Below are 25,283 nucleotides of genomic sequence, written 5' to 3'. Positions count from 1 at the left end.
ACCGTGTAGTCAGCGTTGGGGTCCTTGCTGTTCAGATGAAAAAATTGAGGCTTCCAGAGATGAAACAAGGTATCCAAGACCGCATCTATGAGGTGCTACAGCCAAGATTCCAACCCAGCTCAGCCTGACCAAGCCTGGTCTCTGTTCACAATTCTGACCCCCTTTCTGTTCCTTTCATTTGACCAATGGGGGAACTGAGGCCAGGGAGGTACCAGGTCTTGTGAAGGTGGTTGTCCCAACAGACAATTGAATGACCCCAAACCAAATAACCCCTCCATTGCTAAGCTGCTCTAGAGATGGCTTACAGCCCCTGTTCAAAAAACGGGAAAAGTGCCATTCAAGGCTGATAATGATATAATAAGCTCCCCCCTTTCCTCCACAGTCTTTCTCTCGACTTGACACAGTGCTTTTTAATTTGCTATTTAATAATGCTCTACGAAAAAAAAATTATTTTATATTATTAGCATGACTTTTACCACTCATCTTCATAGTGTGCAATGCTAGCTATAAATGCAAGTTTAAGAGTATTTGACTCTTTCGTAGGCGAAACGGCAGGAATTACACATTCACGTCTCGTAGCTCATATGTATTTCATATGTAGCATGTGTATTTCGTTCTTACCAGGAAAGTGGAAACAGCACAAAACTAACAACTTTTTTTTTCCACTTCTTGACATATGCACAATCTACTACCACTCTCTACCTTCAGCTCCCTCACCAGTAAAGAAAAACTAAAGGGGAAAGGAACTGGGGGGTTACCCAGCCTTCCTTTTCCTCCAATGCCATCCTTTCAGCATTAGCTGGCTAATACAGGGAAGTAACATGAGTCAGAAAGGATATCATGGGTCGTTTGTATTTCTTAGAACGTGGTTGTCTTCCTTCTGCATTTGAAACAAATTCTGGTTGGAACAGAAATTGTAGATTCTTGGAGCTGTTAACACTCCCCCTTACTCAGTCTGTAGATGTAACCATCTTCCTTCGTACTTGCTTTGAGCCTCACTGACCTTTCGTATGTTTGGGTCCATCAGAATGCTGCACTACTGGAGCCTCGCGGATGCCACACACAAATGGGGCAGTGAAGAGCTCCAGGAAATACGTATATTGTACACGTCGCCTCTGTTCGTACGCATACTCTGCTTTTCCATCAGAGATCACTTGCAAAACACAAATTCAAAATAAAATCAGGAACTCGCATCTCCAGCCTTGATGACAGGCAGGGCTACCTACGGTTCCCTTCTCTGTTCCATCCCCCCAAACTCCCACTGCCTCAGCCTCAACAAACTCCAGTCAGGTCCCCAAACACACACTGAGTGGAGTTAAGCCTCCACACCTTTGCCTGCACGATTCCTTCTGCCTAGCCCCCACCTCCCATCTGACTGGTGAATTCATCTGCCGACACTTGGACACAGTACCTCCTGGGAACCTCTCCTGACCTCGTCAAGCTGGGCTGACGCTTCCCTCTTGGTGCCTCTTTCCCATCCCCTGCTTCTAACTGGGAGGCATCCCTGTGCAGTGATGAGAGCTGGGTTCTGGAATCTGAAGAGGGGTTCAAACCTCAGCCTCCCACTTACTCTCTAGGGGATTTTGGTCAGTGATTTCATCTCCCTGAGCCTCAACTTTCCCATTTCTAAAATGAGGCTAATCCCAGTACTGCAAAGGTCTGTGACGCAGAGGAAATAGGAACACAACAGTGGGCAGCTCTTCTCTGCCCCGCTGCACACTGAGTGCATCTGTTCTGTTACTCATTTGCACCCGCTCCCTGGAATTTGGGGTCATCATTGCTGTTCCTGGGCTTTGCCTGGGCTGTTCCTGACACAGTGGATGTGGACTCTCCCTCTCCTCTTGGGAAAGACATCTCAGGGGGGAGGCAGGAGAATTCCCGCGCAAACCCCAGGCTTTCCCACCGCCCTGGAGTCAATCCGCCTGCAGGATTCAAAGCGAATTCCAACCTCCTTCTTCATTTTCCACCCGCCCCAGCTAGAATTCCCATCCTGCCTATCCCTCCGAGCCTCTGTCCGGGGCTGATTTGTGTTTATGCTCTTCATTTCTCTGTTTGTGTTCACCCTCCCCTTCCAGGCCTCCAGCCCACATTATCCCCCCTCCTCAACCCTGCTCTCCAGCCCCCACTTGCTCGGCCCTCTTAGGGCAAGCGCCAGTTTCCCTTCGCAAACCTTGAGAGAAGAAAAAAGGAGCCACAAATGCCAAAAGCTTCCACGAAGCCCAGACACCACACCACAATCATCTAGGGCTCTTCTACGTAATCACGGATGCTGCCAAGTCTCTGGTTTAAAGGGGAAAAAAATACTGTGTAAATATACATATCAGACTATTAGGAATTTTCAGTGTAGATTCCAAATTATTTGCAGCCCTGAAAAGAGGCAGACAACCCTGCACTGGCATCCTTCCTCTGCCGCTTCCTGGCAAGCTATGAAGCCACGGTGAACCTCCATGGTCTCATCTGTGAAATGGGTACATCTGAAGCAGTTCTGCAAGGGCCGGATGATTCAAGGTAAATGAAGGGGGCAACCAGCACCCAGGTCTGGGTAAGTGTTGAGTGCATATTCATCTTCTCTCCTCTTGAACAAAATTGCTCCAAAAAGGGGCGGGGGAGAATGCGCAAGAGTTTACAAGCAGCCATGGGGGCACCAGTAAAACCCAAAGGACAATTATTTCAAGCAGGAGCATAGATGCTACTGGAAGGTTCATGGGGTTAGGTGGAGCTGGCTTCTGAGAATCTAAGCAGCTCTGAGGGAGAAAAATAAATTAAATAAATGGTTTCTCTAATACGGGGCCATCTGGTGATTTGATAAAAGTATTGGGTTTCTCAAGACAATCTACGAGTGCTCCCTGGGCGCCAGCGTTTATGGCTTAAATATGACTCGCCTGTGGAACCAGCATTACAAATGGGAAACAGCAGCTCGCGAGCTTGTTCCCTAATGGGGGCCTTTCATCACCCAGTTACCCTTAAGCGTCTCCCTTCCTATTGTAATTGGCCCTAAATGAAAAGCATTAGTCCCGTCAATAAAAACTAATGGTTCTACTTACTAAAAAGAAGGGGGTGGGGACAAGAAAAGAGGTCTCTTTAAAGGCAGGAAGAGACTGGCATCACCTCCTTTCCAGAATGTCAGGGTTTGATATTGGGGTGCAGAGGGCCACAGAGGGGAAAGTGACCCTCCGGGAGTCTGGAGTCTAGGTCCCCATTCTGGCTCTGCTATACCATGCTGTGTGACCATGGATGGGTAGCTCTCCCTCTCTGGGCCTCCCTGATCCTTGTTAAAGTGGATATAATGAGGCCACTCTGGTCTGCTCACAGTAGGGCTAGTTTCAGGGATCAAAGGAGAGCTGGACATGAAAAGGCTTTACAACTGTAGAGGGCTTGAGCCCTGGAGGTGTCATGGCAAGTTTACCCTTCCTGGAGTTGGGAGCTGTCCCCCAGGCATTTCTAACCGTCTTCTGCCAGGATCCAAAGGGAAGCCTGTTCAGGGTCCCTACGGCTGCCCGGCCCACAAAGAGGGGCTGTTTGAAATTAAACTGAGAAGCCATTCTCCGTCGGGTGGCTTGGGGGAAATAGTTATTTACTTGTTTGCTTAAGATTTTTCAGAAATGGTCTGATCCTCTCTTGGCCACGGGCCATACCCAGCCATGGGGCCCCTGGTGCACACAGTGGGAAAGGTGTGTCCTCCAGTATAACATGATTATAAGAGGTTAGAGATGAGAGGTCCAGGAGCCATCCTGTATTTTCAACAACCCTCGCTCCAGACTTGTCACACTGAACTTCTATTTTGCTATCTGGCCCTGGAGCATATGGTGCAAGCCTGCTTGAAGTTACAGCCACTGGGGCCGAGAGGTAGGAAACTTATGCTAGGAACATTTGCTGTGGACCAGACCCCTCACCAGGAGCTGAGCGGACATCACAGTGTGTGGTCCTGCCGGCCAACCTGCAGGTGTAGATTGTGATCCCATGTCATGGATGAGTAAATAGAAGCTCAACTCGGCAAAGCAACCCGGTAAAGCATTCTGGTAAGTTGCACGAAGCCACAAAACAACAAAGGAGGCAGTAGATTCGCACGGGGCACAAAGCAGGTGCTCAGTCCTTCAAAACGGCTTCCTTAGGACAGTGGGCCGTGGGAAGGAGCCAGAGTCAGGCTGTGCGAAAGACACTAGCATTGCCACATCTATCTCCCAACGCCTTCACCATCTCGGAGCACGCTGCCCCATTTCCCATTACCAGCACTTGTATTTCCTTGTCTGAGGGCTTTCTCTGGTGGCCACAGACAGAGCTAGAAGTGCTGGGAGTTCACACCTCCCAGGAGCAGCGCCTGGGCAGTACCTCAGGGAACTTGGGGTATAAATACCTCAGCTCCCTCTCCCTGGGGTAGGGTAATTCTGAGTTGCCTGTCTATACTCTTTCTCAGAGTTTTCAGCAGGTATGAGCCACAGTCTGCTTTCTAATGTATTCTTCATTGACTGTCTTCCCTTTCCCATCTCACTTTCCCTTGGGCCTCAAATCTGTATCTCATTCTCTGCTTCTGGGAGAATCCAAAACTAAGATGAGCAGGTTAGAGCTGGGGGAACTGACTTGACAAGTGGGTCATCCAGTACCAAGGAGATGGGAACCCAGATCACGGTTGAAATACAGCCATATTCATTCATTCATTCAACATATATGGACTGTAGGCTTTGATGGGCCAGGCACTGAGCTGGGGATGGTGTTTCCTGTTGGCACAAAACAGAGATTGTCTGAAATCAGACATGTGGAGGATTCCATCAATAAGCGATGAACAAATAGACTGTGAAAGACCTACAACAGGGCCACGAGGAAGAAAGGAGGGGACCGAGCAGGAGAGTATCAGAGCTGGATCTGCTGCTTCAGGGAGGGGAGGTCTAAAGGATGCAGAGAAAGAACACTTCCTGGGAGAGAGTGGCCCATGGGAAGGCCCCGAGCATGGGGAGCAGAGGTTCACTGGTGGGGGGAAGCCCTGAGCTGTATTTGCAACAAGGCTGAGGTGGGGTTTTAGGACTTGATGGGCATTTAAATAGGACAAGTAATTGAAAACATAATTCAACCTGGCTTACGCATATAAGGGAAAACATTGCCTGTAGAGGTAGGTGTAGTTTCAGGCACAAACGGAATTGGGAATCAGTGTATCCGGGAGCAGCTTTTGCTCCTGCCATCCTCTTGGTTCACTGCCTCGTGTTGGCTATCTTAGACTGGCTCTCCTTTGCAGCTGAAGAATACTTGCCAGATGCACCCAAATTCTCAGCAAAAGGCTGGGGATTCTTATTGGTCCGATGAAGTGGTTCATAGCAAAGTAATTACCATGTCAGGGCAAAGTGATGCACCAATTGGCTGCCATCTGGGTCGTGTGCCTCCCTCCCCCCCGCAGGGCTGGTGAATGGTGGATGCCACCGATACTCAATGCTTTTGCCCAGTGAAGGGGAAATGATTGCTGAGAAGGGAAACAATGTCTTCTAGAAACACTATGTCCCAATGGGAATGGCTAAAGTGAAAGACTGACAGCACCAAGTGTGGACAAGGATGTGGAGCAATTCTCAGATGCTGCTGGTGGGAGTCTTAAGTGGCACAGCCGCTTGGGAAAAACGCTTGGCATTTTCTACGAAAGCTAAACATACACATACCATGTGTCCCAGCAATCCCATTCCTGAGCATATACCTGGCAGAAATGGGCGCTTATGTCCCCTCAGAAGGTTCATGGCAGATTTCTGCATAATTGCCACAGAGTGGAAATGACCCAGGTATCCATCACCAGTAGAATGGATAAGTACAGCCTGGCATATGAGGGAATACTACACAACAGTAAAAAAAAAAAAAGAACAAACCAGTTCCAGGTACCAACATGGATGAATCTCACAGATGCATGATCAAGAGAAATTAGTCAGACACAAAACAGTGCTTACTGTATGGTTCTATTTACCTGAAGTTTTAAGAACAAGCAAAACAAATATATGGTGAAAAAAGTCCAAATATTGCTTATCTTGTCTGTGGTCATGAGTCAAAGGAGAAGGCTACCAGGATGCGGCCAGTTCTCTGTTTTTATCTACGTGGTGGTTAGTTGGGTATGTACACGGGCAAAAATTCGTCAAGCTGAGCTGAACATCTAAGATTTTTTTATATTATTTTTATTTTTTTATTGGATTATAATTGCTTTACAATGTTGTGTTAGTTTCTGCTGCACAATGAAGTGAATCAGCTATATGTATGCATATATCCCCTCCCTCTTGGACCTCCCTTCCCCCGATCCCACCCATCTAGGTCATCACAGAGCACCGAGCTGAGCTCCTGTGCTGTACAGGAGGTTGCCACTAGCTACCTATTTTACACATGGTAGTGTATTTATGTCAAACCTAAGTTCCCAATTCATTCTGCCCTCCCCATCCCCTCCCTGTGTCCACATTTCTGTTCTCTATGTCTGGGTTTCTACTCCTGCCCTGCAAATAGGTTCATCTGTACCATTTTTCTAGATTCCACATATATGCGTTAATATACAATATTTGTTTTTCTCTTTCTGACCTACTTCACTCTGTATGACAGACTCTAGGTCCATCCACATCTCTACTAATGACCCAATTTTGTTCCTTTTTATGGCTGAGTGATATTCCATTGTATATATGTACCATATCTTCTTTATCCATTTAGCTATTGATGGACATTTAGATTGTTTTGAACATCTAAGATTTTTATACATAATATATGTATGTTATACCTCAATTAAAAATAAAAAAGAAATGAGCTATTTTTAATGCTCCCTAGATCATCATATATTTCAGTGTATCATCTTTTCCCTGACGTTATTCTATTATTTATCTTTACTGTTCCTCCTTCCTGATTTCTTAATCTATTTCTTTTTATCCCATCATATTTTGTCTTTGTAAACTATCTCAAACTCTTTTGCAATGAGACAAGTTAAGAATTCAAGAAGGAATAAAAAAGTTTGAGTAGTTGTCTGCTTTTTTTAACTTAATGAAAGTGATTCTCTTTTTATTGCCTTAGCTTCATTGCTTCTCATCCTAAATCAAGATTTGTCTCTGTCTGCCAATTTGCAAGTGGACCAATTTCTACCAATTGGCCTTAACATATACAAATCAGTCTCATAAATGAAAACAAAAGTTTTCCAGCTGACACGCTTTGGTTTTCCATCTCCAGGCCCCTGCCCCACGATTGTTCTTCTGGCAGTAAAACAAGAGAGCTATCACTCTCTTCAACACAGCGTAAATTGTCATCTTTGCCTGGTTAAGTCTCAGATGCCGACTGCCAAAAGCGGCCCTCTGCTTCATTCCACTGAGATTCCAGAGTAATCGGCCTCGCAGCCTGCAACCAGAGATGCCTTCAGCGGACCCCATTATAAATTAACATTTAATCCTGGCCCAGGGAATGCCGGAGCTGGAACGGCCCGTGGGGACGGCTGAGCCCACCCCTGTGAAGCCAGGGAAGAGGCCCCGTTCTAGCTCTGTGCCCCGTGGACCCACCACAGTCCACGGATGGATACAGGGCTGTATCCAGCCATGGAGCCTGTATCCATGGTTGGATACAGGGCTCAGTCAATGACGCTGTGTGATCTTGTGAGCCTCTCCAAGGCTCTCTCTTTCCCACTCTGCCCCCAACAGCTCGAGGTGCATGGTGTGTGGCTTATTGATTCAGTGACCTTCTCTGTGACTTGACCCCTTCTGGATTGCAAACTGCTGAGCCCAGGGACTGAGTGGTACCCCCAGAGCCCAGTGCTAGACCCACGGCAGGGACTCAAAGTTTGTCGAAGGACTAAGTATGGATCCAAGAGATGCCGCTGCCCAGTTGGGCATATGGAGCCAGGGAGGGGGAAGAATCAAATATGACAGCCAGGTCATGACTTGGATGACCCAACAGATGGTGGTGACATTGACCCACATGAAGCACAGAGGAGAGGGAGCCAGCAGCGAAGGAACAATGTCAGCCTCGGCCACGTACCTGCTCCACTCCGCAAACCAGCACCATCAGAGAAAGATTCTGGGCTCGGACTTCCCTGGTGGCCTAGTGGTTAAGGATCCGCCTGCCAATGCAGGGGACACGGGTTGGAGCCCTGGTCCGGGAAGATCCCACATACTGCGGAGCAACTAAGCCCATGCACCACAACTACTGAGCCTGCACTCCAGAGCCCGTGAGCCACAACTACTGAGCCCATGTGCCGCAACTACTGAGCCCATGTGCCGCAACTACTGAAGCCTGCACGCCTAGAGCCTGAGCTCCAAAACAAGAGAAGCCACCGCAATGAGAAGCCCACGCACCACAACAAAGAGAAGCCCCTGCTCGCCACAACTAGAGAAAGCCCGCGCGCAGCAATGAAGACATAACAACGAAGACCCAACACAGCCAAAAATAAATTAAAAAAAAAAAAAAAAAGATTCTGGGCTCAAGGATATACTCAGAGCCATCCTCGTTCACCCATCAAAATGCTCATACGGAGTAATCAAATAGAATAAAGGGGCCCATTGTTTCCGAGGGCGAGGCTCCAGTCTTACCAGGAGAAGAAGGCATCTTTTCTCAAGATGGAAATGGAGTGTGGTGTCACCAAAGACAAGCATCACCCAGCTCTGAAAGATGGACTGGGGGCCCAGACCTGCCACTTGGGCTGGGGGGATGTGGAAGGGGATGAGTGTGTATCCACCCTGGCTGGCCAGCCAGCCCAACCCAGAGAGACGGGAGGGAAAAGCCATCAGAGTCCACCCGGTTGAAGGCTGAGACATGTCCCCCAACCGCAGGGCTCGGGGCAGCTCCAGGATGAGCCCAAGGGTGAGACTCATGCTGTTGGGTGAATCCATGTTTCCAGAAAGAGGGAGGGAGCTTCATACCGAGACACTTGTAGAAGGAACTGGGTCTGGGGCCAGGGCAGGGTGGTGGGGCAGGGGTGAGGGATTCCCTCCCCTGAAGGCCCAAGTTCTGAGCAACACAAGAGAAACCCAGATCAGATTAAATGCTGAGCATCGCCCGTTCCGGGCTGTCACACCCGCCAGACAGTCTCACCTCCAGCGGCTCCGCCAAAGCCTGTGTGTGCTGGTGGGGGTCTCTGGGAGGGGGCAGGCTCTGTCCCTCACCTTCCAGACTGTCACAGACAGAAGGACCTAGCCTGTGGTGGACACTGGGCAAGAGTTACAGGGGCCATGTACCTGCAGGGCTGTGAGCTACGCTGTGGATGGGTCATGCCGGAAAGGGCTGGGCACAATCCGGTCACTCAGCATCCACGATGCGCCAGCATCTGCACTCCTCTCTCTGCCCAGTGAAGCTCTTAACCCTCACGACCACCGCAGGAGAACAGTCTCTCCTCACCCCCGCCATCCTCGCTTCCTGATGACCCAGGCACTGACATAGAGCTAAAGATCGGCTGCTCAGTGACACCTAGAAAACTGCAGGGTCAGGACTCCCACCCGGGAAGGCGGACCCTGAGACCATGCCTCCTAGTCACGCTCCCTGATCCCGTGGGATTTGAAAAATGCCCCAGGAAGGGTCCCAGGGCCTCCACACCACCCCGCCCTCCACATAGAAGGGATGCTTGGTGCAGGTCCACACCCTGCGGTGTCTGTTCTGCTTGTCCTTTGTTGAGAATTTCGGATGCCTGTGTTGCCGTGAACTTTGTGATCTAGTCAGCCAATTCCCAGAAGGGCAGAAATTCCTTTATTGTGTCCTAAGATCCATCTAGTGTAACTATGAAAATAATCATAATACTTCACATGGGTTCAGCTCTTTACAATGTACCGACCTATTACCTCCAGGAATGCAACCAACCCCCGAAGCAACCGAGTGCAGAAGGGGTTGGACCCCTTCCAGAGCTGAGGAAACTGAGGCCCAGAGAGGTTAAGTGACCTGCCCAATATTGCACAGTGGAGGAGTGTCAGACTTTTCACTCAACGAAGCCTAAACTCAAAGCTTATGTAAGCGTTATCTCGTGAGAATAAGACTTTTTATTTAGAGGAAAAAAAATATTTAAAAAAATCTTATGATGGGTAGGAAGCAGCTTGGTGCTTTCAATATGTAGAACCTACCCAAAATTGTAGGTATTTCCTTTCCAGAACAGACTCAGAAGTGGTTTTGCTGTTTTTGTGTGATTCTCTGTGATGAGACCCTCTGTGTCTACTTGGATGGCTGAGGCACTGAGGGGGAGGTCGATACAGCCCACCACCAGCCACAGAGCCTTGTCCTCAGAGAGAGGCCCAGGATTTGCTCCAAGTTACTACAGAGTAAGAGGGAACTTTCCCACCATCTTGTAATTGCAGAGTGCGGGATAACCGAGCCATGAAAAGCGATCAGACCCATGTTCCAGGGCCGGCCTCAGAGAAAAATCCTGAAAGCAAATTGTTGTGGTGGAGAAAAAATTGTCTTTGTGCCATGGAGTTCTGGGGGGCCGAAGGGGAAGATTCCTATGCTTCTCAAGAAAATATCCACAGAATTCATCCCGTTTCTTGGGTAGCTCCAGTGAGAGGGACCATCTCCTTTTCAAGGTTCTGCCCCCTGTGAGATTTGTGACCACGGCTAAGCTACTAAACCTCCCTGTGCCTCAGTAAAATAGGGACTTCTAGACCCACCTGACAGGGTAGTTAGAGGATATAAAAACATAACAGAGGTAAAGCACCTGGCCCACTCCTGACCCACAGCAGGCTTTGATCAAGGTCACTTTTCTGACCTTCAGAGACACACGCCCCTTCCCCACCACCCAGGGGACACCTTCTGCTCTGGAGGAGGAGTGCGCCCGTAGTTCTAAACACGTTTGACCTTGTCTAGAGACGTGAAATGAAACTGTGTTTCACCTCACTGGCCTCAAACGTAAACTGTCTCCTGGGAAAAGCCAGAAGAGAAACAATAAGAAGCTGCAGCTGAAACTCTGTCACCCAAAGCGTGAGGGGACTCTTGTGAGGCTTCTGCCACGTCTGCATATGTTGGCAGTGGGAAGCAGCATTTATGAATTCTAATAAGGCGACCTGTACGCTCTACTTCAGCAGCTCAGGGTGCAGCAGACATTTCCCTACTTTTCCACTAGCACGAGGTTCTAATCTCCTTCTTGAGGATCCCTTTCTGCACAACTGAACCTACCCCACTAGCTGTCTCATAATTGTTCGGATGCTTGGAAGCTTACTCAGCCTAGAAGGGATTATTCTTGCCTCTGAGGTCCCTTTGGGAAGGGGAGTCTTGAGCTGCCCACTGCTGTCATTGCTCGCAGTGGCCACAAGATGTCACTGTTGAAGAGGGGCTTAGGGCAGTCTGGCTAACACCTGCCCCTGCTGCTGACACACTCTCGCTCCTTGGGGCTATCACGTTGCCCCGACTCTAGGCACCACCAAGTCTCGTGCTTCACATTCCCACATTCCTGTGCTCAACCTTTGCTCCCCCAAACATAACCACTGTACAAGGGTGACTGGGTCCAGAAGACTTTTCAGAACAGGTCTTAACTTCTGCCCAGACCAGTTCTTTCCCTGCTGACCCTCTGTGATGGTTAACGTTATGTGTCAACTTGGCTGTGCCCTGGAATCCAGACGTTTGGTCAAACGTTATTCTGGATGTTTCTGTGAGAGTGGTTTAACATGAGATGAACATTGAAATCAGGGGGCTTTGCATAAAGCTGAAATCAGGGGACTTTGCATAAAGCAGATTGCCCTCCATAATGGGGGTGGGCCTCATCCAATCAGCTGAAGGCCTGAACAGAACAAAAGTCTGACTTCCCCCAAGCCAAAGGGAATTCTGCCAGCAACAACAGCCTTTGAACTCAAACTGCAGCATCAGCCCTTCCCTGGGTCTCCAGCCTGCCAACTCACCCTGCAGATTTTGGACTTGCCAGCCTACAAAGTCATGCGAGCCATTTCTTTAAAATAAATCTCCTTCTCTATATACACGCATCCTATTTGTTCTGTTTCTCTGGAGAACCCTGACAGATACATCCTCCATCTCCGTGTTGACCAGGGCCTCTGATGCTTTTTCCTGTCTTCAGAGCTTGATCGGGGTGAGCTCAGTCTTTCCTGATAGCATTCTTCAATTTGGAATTTCAGAGAACAGACACAGGAAACTGACTCCCTGGACTATGTAAGCAAAGTGGTCTGAGCAATGAGGGCCCATCTGCCTTATATTTACAAACTCAGGTTCTTCAGAAATTCTTTGCTCCATCTCCCAGGGGCTAAGAATCCCAGGCTGGATTTTGGCAGCCAGAAGCAATCACAGACAAGACCATCTGTGTTCCTACTAATTGCGCTTTACATAGATTCTCTCACCTAATTGGATTCTCTGCTAATCTTGAGAGGTGGGTGTTGTCCATTTCACAGTGGGAAAGAGGCCCGGCAAACTGAGTCACTTCTCCCAGGTCACAACATGGGTCAGTGGCAAAGCTAATATGCTCCTCAAAGTTCATAATAATGTTTTAATAAAAATGTTGTTTTTTTAATAGAAAAGTAAAATTGGATTTGTGCTTTAATCTCCAGCCTATTTTAGCTGCCTTGGGTCAAAATTATGCTCCAAACTTTTAAAATCATTTTTGGATTGATTAGCCAGGAAAAAAACAGCTTCTAGAAAGTGTGCTTAGCAATGCCAAGCTATTAACTTCCAGCAAAAGTTGACTATGATAGTGAAATGAAAACTTGATAATATCTATTATTTATCATCTTGTTCCCCCACCATCCCTTTATGAAAAATGGATGGAGGCCCAAAAATCCTAATTGCCATGCTTCTGCTAGATGGGAAAAAGTAAAAATTTTCTCTGTTCTGCCTTTTTTTTGTATTCGAATAAAGTTTATAGAGAACTCAGAGTTTATTCCATCTGGTGGTTATGGAAAAGCAGAAAATTCTAACTGTGTCCCAGATCTTTGGGATAGGTCTGGCGTGAACTAGGTACCATGGTGAAAGTCACTTCATCTTTCTGAGTCCCAGGAAAAATGAGAGGCGTAACTGGAGCACACTAAGTCCCCTCCAAGTCCCATGGTCCATCAGGCTCCGATCCCGCAGACACTCCCCGGAGCTCCCGCAGGGGTAGGAGTTTGCTCTGGAGAGACAGAGGCCACAAGGCCCTTCTGTGGCCCAATATGGGTAACACCTTCATAATCGGAGCTTTCAGATGCTACTCCTGGCTCACACCATTGGCTACGAAATCTTGGACAACTCACTTAATATCTTGGCCTCTCTTTATGTGCATTTTCCACGTTGGTAAGGTAGGGATGATAACGCTGGGTCGAAGCCTACCATGAAAATATGAAGCAGCTTCCTTTAAAACATTACAAGGCCGAGCACTCCACCCGCAGAGTCTCTTGGAAAACAAGGTTGGCTGCCCAGCCCCCCACTCCCTCTTTGGCCATTGCAAGGTTTCCATGCAAAACCTGCCCTCCCCACACATCCATTCCAGACTGCTGGGGGTGCCTGTTCCACTGAGGGTTCGCACCAGCCTCTGTGTCACAGAGCAAGAGGAGGGCCATTTGATTAGGCAGAGATGGACAGAGTTACAGCTGGACCACAGGGCAAGTTTTCTACCTCTAGCCTAGCCACTTCTGCTCCCCTTGTCTGGGTCTGAAGCTCATCTCACCAAGCCCAGAATGCCCATCCTCCAGGAGCACAGGGAGTTCTTTCTAGGAGGGTTGGGAAGGCCTAAAACTGGCAAAGATTCTTAAGATCAAATTTCCAGTCAATATTTCCATCCCTCCAAATGCCCTGCCCCCTCACACACCATACGAACTCCCAGAGGAAGGGAAGTGGGAGGCAAAGGAAGACCCGTATGGCCAAGGGTGCTGGGGCCAGGGCAGCACAGCACCTGGTTTTGCAAATAGCAGTCCTTCTATAGAGAAATGAGCAAACCAGCAGAACGTGCTCCCACTTGCCCAGGGCAGGGCCTTCTCTGAGCCCGGCAGACAGAACGTGCTATTCCAAAGGGAGGAGGAGGGATCTTTAAAACTAGTACAAAGAGTGGCAATAGTCATCTAAAGCTTCTCTCCCTCTGTCCTGGACACCGTCTCCCCGGGTCCGGCTGATTAAGGACTAGCCAACCACAAGGGTCACATGTCCCACAAGCAAGTCTACACTAGAGATAGACGTTTACATACACAGGTTTACAAAAATATTAGTCTGCACAAATGACACCTCTGCTGTTCTGTGAGCTGGTTACTGATGAGAATTTTTATTTTATAGCCCATAGATGTTGCACCAATGCAAAGGAGGGAATGAAAGCCAAGACCTGGCAGGGACCCAGCAGTAGGAAGGCAGGTATGAGCTCATTTTGGGAGTTTTTGAGTCTAACTTTCCAGGGCCGAGACCAAACAGACAGTTGTCAATTGCTCGATATTTCCTGAACATGAGAGTCTAGACATGAAGGATTTATTGACAACGCAATTCTGGACAATATACGGGCAGCCCAAGCCCCAGAATTTATATCACCACAGGATATGGGAGAAGAATTTGGGAGGAAGGTAAGAATCCAGAATTAGTAGAGTCCTGGCCCCCAAAAGGCTGTTTTAAACCAGAAGTGACTGAGTTACCTTGAATCGGCGAGAAAACATTTCTGCCAACAAGGGAACTGGGAGACTTGTAAGACAAGCTGATTTCGGTGGAAGAAAACTTCTGTTCTTGAGCCCATCACTACAAGGGAAGGAGAAAAAGAGAGGCAGGAAGAGAAGCAGGTAGGCCAAATAACTCACCTAATACTGCAACTAAAATGGAAGTACAAATATCTCCATTTCTCACCCCGCAGAGGAGCAAGAGGAGAAAACAGCAGTGAAGGCACTTTGCAAACTCAAAAGTACACTCTCCAGTTGCGAAATATAATTTTTTAAAATAAGTGTTTTACTGGGGACTGGAAGCTTCTGGACCGTCATTGAAAGTTGTTTATCTATCAGTTCATCTCTAGGGCAGTGGTCTCCACATTGTTTTGATCTGGTACTCATTTAGTAAAAGCAAATTTGCACCATTAATACATGTTCATTTCTTTATAAATGCAATACATGTCCTACAATTAGTGGCTAATATCCCAAGATACAAGAAACACCTTAAGGCAAAACCGAAGACCAAATCATGGAGCCGGTAAAAAGATCAGTGGTTGCCAGGAGCTTGGGGGGAGGGAAGAATGAACAGGCAGAGCGCAGAGGAGGATCAGGGCAACACAACATCTGTATGATATTGTAACAGAGGGTACGTAACTATATACATTTGTCAAAACCTAAAGAATGTACAACACAAAGAATAAACCTTAAGTCAACTATGGACTTCAAGTAATTCTAATGAAACCATATCGGCTCTCAACCATTGTAAGAATGTAGCACCAATGCAAGATGTTAATAACAGGGGAAATTATGGGGGTGCGGGTCTGTACTTTCCATTCAATTTGGTCTATAAACCTAAAACTGCTCTGAAAAGTAAAATCTATTAATGTAAAAAAAAAAATGCTTTACTGACAAGCCATTTTATTCAAGAATTTCTCATTGTTTTAAAACATGAAACCCTCCTAAAAAGTTTTTTAGTTTTTTCGTAACTCCAGTGAAATGCATTTGACCGTCTGCATTTATCCTAAGGCAAAGCAGGCTGGTCTAATCCTCGTGAAAATCCATAGGCCAACCCCGTTTTTGACATCGTGAAAATGCATTTCTTAGAATCCTTTCTATCCCGTAGCAAATTTGATATGCTTTCCTTTCATCGACTGCTGGGAGTTATTCTAAGGGGGTGGTCCCCGGGTTCTTTTTGTTATTTCTGGAGTTTAAAATAAGCTCCATGTTGTTATGGAGGAGAGGAAGGTACATGAAAAGCTTAAGGGGTTCCATTTCATGTTCCAGAACGCAAATATTTCAAAATCAATTATTCAGCTCTTTGCTAGAGTCTTCAAAACCCGTCGGTAAGTCATAACAGAGATGCCTGCAGGGCAGGAGGCCTGGAATAGCCTCTTTGTTGTCATTTCCAAGGCCACTTGCATGTTTGGGGCTGATGGATCTACCGGGAGCCCGAATCAGCCTCTTCCTGACTTGTGTTAGGGCTCTGCTCCCTTTTTCTCTGTCATCCCCAGATGCGGCGAGCAGAGTCACCACTGCACCCCAGGCAGCCCCGCCCCTCCTGGCCCCATGCTGTTCTCATTTGCCTGACAGCGTTCTGGGAGTTTCCTGTATTATGTCGCTTTATTACCAAGCGGTCTCAAAGGGTGGATAGTAGGATTAGGATTATCCCATTTTCCAGATGAGGAAACCGAGGCCAGAGGGGCTGAATAGCTCTAAGGCTTTAAAAATTTTGCAGCAACATCGATGGACCTAGAGATGATCACACTGAGTGAAGTGAGTCAGATAAAGACAAATATCATATGATATCACTTATATGTGGAGTCTAAAAAGATGATACAAATGAACGTTTTTACAAAACAGAAATAGACTCACAGACATAGAAAACAAACTTAAGGTTGGGAAGTGGTGGGAGGGAGGGATAAATTAGACGTATGGGATTAACTGATGCACGCTACTAGATATAAAATAGATAAACAACAAGGACCAACTGTATAGTACAGGAACTATATTCAATCTCTTGTAATAACCTATAATGGAAAAGAATCTGAAAAAGAAAATATGTATATATATATTGAATCACTTTGCTGTACAACTAAAACTAATACAACATTGTATATCAATTATATTTCAATAAAAATGTTTTTAAATTAAAATTTACATAAAAATATATTAAATAAAAGCAAGTTCAATCAAATATATTAGTTTTCAAGGGCTGCTTTAACAAATTACCAAAACTTGGTGGCTTACAACAGCAGAAATTTATTTTCTCATTATTCTGGAGGCCAGAAGTCCAAAGTCAAAGTGTTGGCAGGATTGGTCCCTTCTGGAGGCTCCGAAGAAGAATCTGTTCCACGTCCCTCTCTTGGCTTCTGGTGGCTGCTGGCAATCCGTGGTGTTCCTTGACTTATACTTGCATCACTCCAGTCTCTGCCTCCTTCTTCACATGGCCTTCTCTCCCATGTCTCTGTGCCTCTCCTCTTTTTTTTTTTTTTTTTTTTTTTGCGGTACGCGGGCCTCTCACTGTTGTGGCCTCTCCCGTTGTGGAGCACAGGCTCCGGACGCGCAGGCTCAGCGGCCATGGCTCACAGGCCCAGCCGCTCCGCGGCATGTGGGATCTTCCCGGACCGGGGCATGAACCCGTGTCCCCTGCATCGGCAGGCGGACTTTCATCCACCGCGCCACCAGGGAAGCCCGCCTCTCCTCTTTTTATCAGGACACCAGTCATTGGATTTAGGGTCCACTCTATTCCAGGGTGACCTCATCTTAAGTAATTACATCTGCAAAGACTATTTCCAAATAGTCTTTTTTTCACATTCACAGGTGAATTCAACCCACACAATTCAATCCACGACAGGGGGTGCAGTGGACATTGAGGGAAGATTGTTAAGCACAGGGCACAGGCAATGCAAATGCCCTGTGGCAGGAGTGTGCCTGGCATGTTTGAGGAAGAGCAGAATTTGGTGTCCTGCCGGACCCTTAGGTGCTCCAGAGGGAGACAAGACCACACCCAGCTGGCTGAGTAATATTCCATTGTATACATGTACCACATCTTCTTTATCCATTCATCTGTTGATGGACATTTATGTTGCTTCCATGTCTTGGCTATTGTAAATAGTGCTGCAAAGAACACTGGGGTGCATGTGTACTTTCAAACCAAGTTTTTCTCCAGATATATGCCCAGGAGTGGGATTGCTGGATCATATGGTAGCTCTATTTTTAGTTTTTTAAGGAACCTCCATACTGTTCTCCATAGTGACTGCACCAATTTACATTCCCACCAACAGTGTAGGAGGGTTCCGTTTTCGCCACACCCTCTCCAGCATTTACTCTTTGTGGATATTTTGATGATGGCCATTCTGACTGGTGTGAGGTGATATCTCCTTGTAGTTTTCATTTGCATTTCTCTAATAATTAGTGATGTTGAGCATCTTTTCACTGCAACAACATGCATGGACCCAGAGATTATCATACTAAGTGAAGTAAGTCAGACAGAGAAAGACAAATATCATATGATATCACTTATATGCAGGATCTTTAAAAAATTGACACAAATGAACTTATTTACAAAACAGAAACAGACTCACAGACTTAGAGAATGAACTTTGGGTTACCAGGGGGAAGGGTGGGGGAGGGAGGGATAGACTGGGAGTTTGGGATTAACATGTACACACTACTGTATATAAAATGGATAACCAAAAAACAAAAAAAGGATAACCAACAAGGACCTACTGTATAGCACAGGGAACACTGATTAATATTCTGTAATAACCTAAATGGGAAAAGAATCTGAAAAAGAATAGATACATGTATATGTGTAACTGAACCACTTTGCTGTACAGCTGAAACTAACACAACATTGTTAATCAACTATACTCCAATATAAAATAAAAATTTTAAAAAAAGACCACACACTGCTGCAGCAGTGCATGATGGGAAAGAAGAGAGCCCTCATCTTTTAACCATAAAAAAGTAGGAAATCCTGGGGCTTCCCTGGTGGCGCAGTGGTTGAGAATCTGCCTGCCAATGCAGGGTACACGGGTTCGAGCCCTGCTCTGGGAAGATCTCACATGCCGCGGAGCAACTAGGCCCGTGAGCCACAACTACTGAGCCTGCGAGTCTGGAGCCTGTGCTCCGCGACAGTGAGAGGCCCGCGCACCTCGATGAAGAGTGACTCCCGCTTGCCGCAACTAGAGAAAGCCCTCGCACAGAAACAAAGACCCAACACAGACAAAAATAAAATAAAATAAATAAATAAAAATTTAAAAAAAAAGTAGGAAATCCTGCCGGTTTCAACAACATGGATGAAACTAGAGGCCATTACGTTAAGTGAAATAAGTCAAACAAATAAAGACAGAAATCATATGATCTCCCTTAAATGTGGAATCTTAAAAATTCAGACTCATAGAAACAAAGTAGAATGGTAGTTGCCAGGAGCTAAGGGGTGGGGGAAATGGGGAGATGTTAGTCAAAGGCTACATGCTTCCAGTTATAAGATGAATAAGTTCTGGGATTTAATGTGTAGCTTGGTGAATATAGTTAATGATATCATGTTTTGTTCTTCAAAGTTGCTGAGAGTAGATCTTAAATGTTCTCAGCAAGCACATATACACACACATACACACACACACTGGTAGCTATGTGAGTGTGTTAACTAAACTTATTGTGGTAATTATTTCACAATATAAGTGTATGCAAATCATCACGTCATACTCCTTAAACTTATATAAAGTTGTATGTCAGTTATATCTCAGTAAAGCTAGAAGAAAACCCTCATTTCTAAGTAGTGATGGGCACAAGTGGTAAAAACCATGTGATGTGAAATATCTATGACTTCTATTAACAACAAATTCACAGGAACTGCTAATGCTTCAGTGGTTCACTGTCTATATTCATGAATGAAGGAAATGGCTAAATTTCAATTCAAGATTAGTAAATCTAAAGATGGCATTTTTTTCTCCTGCTGGACCTATTCTGAGAGCTGGTGCTTTCTGAACTGTTGTTCGCATGAGAAATCACTCCTCCCATCATCCCAATAAATCCTCTTTAATACTGGAGGAAGCCTGCCATCAGAAGAAACAGGTTTAAAAGCTCTGTCTACACCTCCTCCCCCTACAGGGATATTGAACGATTGTTAAACTCCAGGTACTTCCTCCTTGCACAATGTGAGTCTCAGGCTGATCTCCTTCTGTGTTGGTCCGTTAGCATCTAAGAAGCCAGGAGAAGAGCCAAGCATGCGTGAAGACCTCTGTGGACCAGAAATTATGCTGGGGGGCTCACAATAGCCCTGCAAGGCAAATGGTCCATTTTGCAGATGAGAAAACCGAGGCTCAAAGAGGCCAGGAGACTTTCCTAAGGCTCCACAACAAGTAAGCAGTAAAGCCAAGATTCAATTTCAGGTCTGGCTCAAAGTCACGTACTCCCGTCCACTATATCATTGGAACAAAAAGACTTTATGCTATGCATGTTTTCTACATTCAAGACTGCTTTTAGAAAATTCCAACTGGCCATCATTTTGTAATAATTGTATTGTTTGGGGGGAAAACAACATATACCCAGACATCTTCCTTGAATCTGAATGTTTCAACAGATTGCTACAGATCAAATATTTTAGTGGCAAGAGCCCCTGACCATAAAATATGACCTATGCACTTATAGCTGTTGTACTTTCCAGATTCTCTTCTGATGTCCTACTTCATTGTGCTCCTCTTTGCCACCCAGCAGATCTGCTACACACTGTCGAGCCTGACTCAGCTGCAACCCAACAGCCCGGGGACCCTCTAGTGGGCTGAATGATGGCCCCTCCTCCACAAAAACATGTCCACATCCTAGTCCCTGAACCTGTGAATAGTAGCTTAGATGGTAAAAGAGAGAATATTATTTTATATGGCAAAAGATGTGATTAAATTAAGATTTTTGAGAGGAAGCTCTAATCCTACACTACCAGATGGACCCTAAATTCAATAAAAAATGCCCTTAATAAGAGTGAGGCAGAGGGAGATTGGACACACACAGGGAAGGGATGTGAAGACAGAGGCAGAAGTTAGGGTGATGTGCTCCCGAGCCCAGGGACGCCAAGGACTGCCCACAGCTGCCAGGAGCTAGAAGAGGCTAGGAACAGACCCTCCCCTGCAGCCTTTGGAGGGAACATCGACCCTTTGATTTCAGACTTCTGGCTTCAAGAACAGTGAGAGAATAAATCTCTGTTGTTTGTGGTAATTTGTTACAGCAGCTACAGGACACTAATACAAACCCCAGCAAATGGAAACCCTAACACATTGTCTCTCCACCAACAGAACCATGAACCCCCAGAGGCTGCTGCTTCTCTCCTATTTCAGGGTTCAGCACCCCCTCCCAGGGGAACTGATTGTCTAGGCACAGGGTAAGGACCACATCGGCCTTGATGGCTCCATATCTCCAGAGCAAGGAGAATATGGAGTTGCCTCATACACCTTCGTCCATGAGAACTTGGGGTTCAGGTGTCAACTCCATGGGTTCGAATCTCAGCTCCTACACTTACCGTGGCTGAGTAACTTTGGGCAGCTGGTCTCTGAGTCTCCCTTGGCATCTCTGCTTCACAGACGCTCAATGTGTCATTGTTATTTTCAACAATAATTACAAAAAGAAGGAAATGAGCAGTACTATTAATAGTAGAAGAAGGTCTGGATTAAGTATCAGAAAACCAAGTTTGTTTTTTTAGTGTATTTATTTGTTTTACAATTCTGAACTATTCAAATATAAAATCAAATACACAGGTTAATGTAATAACTATGTTCCTCTTACCCAAATTTAACAAGTAATAATACTCTGGCATATTTGCTGCTGGTTTCTCAGTGTTCTTGTTTATAAGATTTGTAAATATTCCCGAGATTAATTACTTGTGCCTTTTCTCTTTTTTTAATCGGTCTTACAAGAGTCATTGATTCCATTAAACTACTCAAATTACAAACTTTTGTCTTTGTTGATTCTAATGCTAATGTTTATTTTCTATTTTAGTAATTTTTACTCTTATTTGCATTATTTCCTTCCTTTTACATTATTTGGGCTTATTTTGTTGTCCTTTTCTTAACTTATTTAGGTGGACACTTACTGTTGCATTTGAGGGGTATAGTGTCTTATTTATGTCAATCAGACTGAGTTTTGTAATTCTGTTACTTAATTCTTCTACATGCTTACTGAATTTTTACCTATGTATTCTATCAATTATTGAATAAGTTCACTAAACTCATCCACTATGACTTTATTTCTTTATTTTTTATTACTTCATTCCTCTTTTTAATACTCAAATTTTGCTTTATAAATTTTGAAGCTATGCTATTAAACATGCTTATAAATTTAGAATTGCTATAAATTACTGGTGAATCAACCCTTTTATGAAACATCTTTTTTATCTTTAATAATGCTTCTTGTTTTAAAGTCTTCTTTGTCTGATATTAGTATAACCACACTAGCTTCCTTTAGGTTAGTGCTGCATGGTAAATATTTTCCATTCTTTTGCTTTCAACTTTTTTTGTCTTCACTTTAATGTGTGCTCTGGTAAGCTACATATCATTGGGTGTTATCTATCTTACCACGTCTGACATTTATTCTATTAATTGGAATATTTAGCTCATTCACATTTAATACGATTTCTGATATAGTTGGTTTAAATCAGCATCTTACTATTTGTTATCTTTTTTTGTCCCAACTATTCTCTAGTATTCTCTCTTCTCTTTCTTGCCTTTTCTTTTGATTCATCAAATATTCTCTTATTCCTTTCCCCCTTCTGTACAGGTTTGCCATCCATTCCTTTGGTGTTTTTTTGTTCGTTTGTTTTTTTGTTTTTGCGGTACGCGGGCCTCTCACTGTTGTGGCCTCTCCCGTTGCGGAGCGCAGGCTCTGGACGCGCAGGCTCAGCGGCCATGGCTCATGGGCCCAGCCGCTCCGCGGCATGTGGGATCCTCCCGGTCCAGGGCACGAACCCGTGTCCCCTGCATCGGCAGGTGGACTCTCAACCACCGCGCCACCAGGGAAGCCCTCTTCTTCATTTTTGAGTGATTTTTCTCTAGGCTGACAATTCTGATTGACAGATTTTTTTTTTCTTTCAGCACTTAAAGATGCTGCACATTGTCTTCTGGCTCACCTAGCTTCTGACAAGGCATCTGCTGTAATTCTTACCTTTGTTCTTCTGCATGTAATGTGTCTTTTTTCTCTGGCTGCCTTCAAGATTTTCTCTTTATTTTTAGTTTTCTGCAGTTTGAATATGATGTGCCTGGAGGTTTTTTTCTTCTGCTTCAAGTTCTCTGGGCTTCTAGGATCTCTGGTTTGTTGTCATTCATTACCTTTAAAATTCTCAGCCTTTATCTCTTCAAAAATTCCTTTGCCCCGATCTCTTTCGCTTCTCCTTCTAGGATTCCAATAATGCATATACAGACCATCCGATATTGTTCCACAGCTCTCGTATGCTCTGCTCTGTTTTTTGCACTCTTTTTTTTCCTTCCTCTTTCAGTTTGGGTAATTCCAATTTGCCTGTATTCATGTGTACTGATTCTTCCTTCATCTATGTTGACTGATGAGCCTGTTGAAAACACTCTTTATTTATGTTACTAATATTTTTATTTCTAACATTTTCTTTTGATTCTCTGGTGTCCATCTCTCTGCTAAAATGCCCCCATTTGTTCATGTATACCTCCTCCACTAGAGCCTTCAACATAAATCATCATAGTTATTTTGAATTTCCTCTCTGATATTTACAGAATGTGGGTCCTCTTTTAGTCTAGTTATGCTGATGGCATTTTCGCTTGACTGAAACTTTTCTCCTTGCTTTTATATGGGCTTCCGTTTTTAATTGATTGTTAGTCCTCATATTTGGAATCATAGAGAGTGACGTAAATAGCACTTATGCCTGGAAGTGGGCACACTTCTTCTAGCAGGCTGTTGTCGTCAAGATTGATTCAATCTAGTCTGATTTTGAACTGGCTTTAGGTTCTGTTGTTATTGTGATTGTCTTCAATGCAGCAGCAGATTCAAGTTTCTTTCGTTTTACATTTTACTAAGAGTAGAGCCTGGTTTGTACTAGGATTTTTCACAGTATCCCTGCTTCGCCCTCAGCTTTAAGGCTCCTCTGTGAGCCTGTGTCTCAGAGAGGTCTCTCCCCACACCCCTGCTCAACCTCCAGTGGTAGATTGTTGCTGCTGGTTACTCGGTGTTTGCTAGCCTGGTTGAGGTAGCACGGAATATCCCTTTATGGCCTGGATCGGGCTCGATCTTAGGCATGCCCTGTGCTCTTGGAGATCGTGAGCGGGACTTTCTTAGTGATTTTGCCTCTCCCTGAGCAGTAGGAAATCTCTGAGTCCAGGATGCCTTCCTGCCCCTTACCCAGGGATAAAGGGTTTTTCCTCCCCCATAGCTGCAGTGGGTTTACAGTGCATTGATCACGTGGGAAGTCACATGAGAAAACATCAAAAAGAAAGCAAAGGACCAGAATACATAAGCCTTCAAACCCACGGTGACACTTGGGATTTTACTCTGAGAAGGATAGGAAACTACCAGAGGGTTTTGATCAGTGACATGATCTGACGTGTTTGAAAAGAATCATCCTGGCTACTATGTGAAGAATTAAACCAGAGGGGTAAGAATAAAAAGATTAGCTAGGAGTCTTCAGCAATAAGCCAGGGCAGAGATGATAGTGGCTTGGACAAGTACGGTAACAGCAGAGGAGGTGAGCGATGTTTGTTTCAAGGACACAGTTAGACAGGATTTGCTAGTGCGTTGGATGTGGGATGTAAGAGGAAGAGAATGTTTGCCTAGCCTACCTCTTCCTTTCCCCCTACTTTTATTTATTTTTATACAGCAGGTTCTTATTCGTTATCTGTTTTATACATAATAGTGTATATATGTCAATCCCAGTCTCCCACTTCATCCCACCACCACCAAACCCCCAACCGCTTTCCCGCTGGTGTCCATACATTTGTTTTCTACATCTGTGTCTCTATTCCTGCCTTGCAAACCGGTTCATCTGTACCATCCCCTTACTTTTGAGTTCTAGGTCTCATTACATTTTAGGTTTGTTTCTGATAAATAGCACGGAACAAGATTTTAGAACTCCTGTCCAAGAATCCCTGCAACTTAATAAACTTTAATCCTTTTGGATTTATTGTAATTGCTGTTCTGTTTGGACTTATTCCTATTATCATTATTTGTAATTTTTTTCACTTTTTATTTTAATCCTTATTTTTTATCCTCTCCTGACTTTATTGAACTATTGCTGACCAAATATATGTATTTGGTCCTTTTTGCTTGTCTGAAAGATACATCATCTGTTTCCATTATTTTAGGAGTTATCCTTTAGTTCTTCAATATGCATATTTGCCTGAACAAAGGAGAAACTCAGTTTCTAACCTCAATTTTGTGGATAAGCAGCTGTGAAACCTTAGCCAAATCAGTTTATCTCATATCCTTTCCTTTACTCTATGCCAGAGTTCAGTGCTTTGTTAAACGAAGGCTAGAGATCAGTATGCTTTCACACCGCAGTACCCTGTGCCTTTTGTACCTACTGTCAAAATCACAGAGCCTCCACAGCGTGCGACTGAGTGAGAGAAGCCAGACAGAAAAGAGGACGTACTGTATGATTCGGTTTATACAAAAATTAGAGGTAAAATTAATCACAATCAGGATAGTGGTTCCCTGGAAGCAGAGGGGAGATAGATAATGGCTAGAAGGGACCTGAGAAGGGGTCTGGGCAGCTGGTAATGGTCTGGGCACTGGTTCCATAGCTGTATCCAGTTGGCAAAAGTCATCGAGTTGCATACTCAT

Source organism: Orcinus orca, chromosome 4 (genome assembly GCF_937001465.1).
Source record: "Orcinus orca chromosome 4, mOrcOrc1.1, whole genome shotgun sequence".
Lineage (NCBI taxonomy): Eukaryota > Metazoa > Chordata > Mammalia > Artiodactyla > Delphinidae > Orcinus > Orcinus orca.
The sequence above is the reverse complement of the archived record's forward strand: the minus strand, read 5'-3'. Positions refer to the sequence as shown.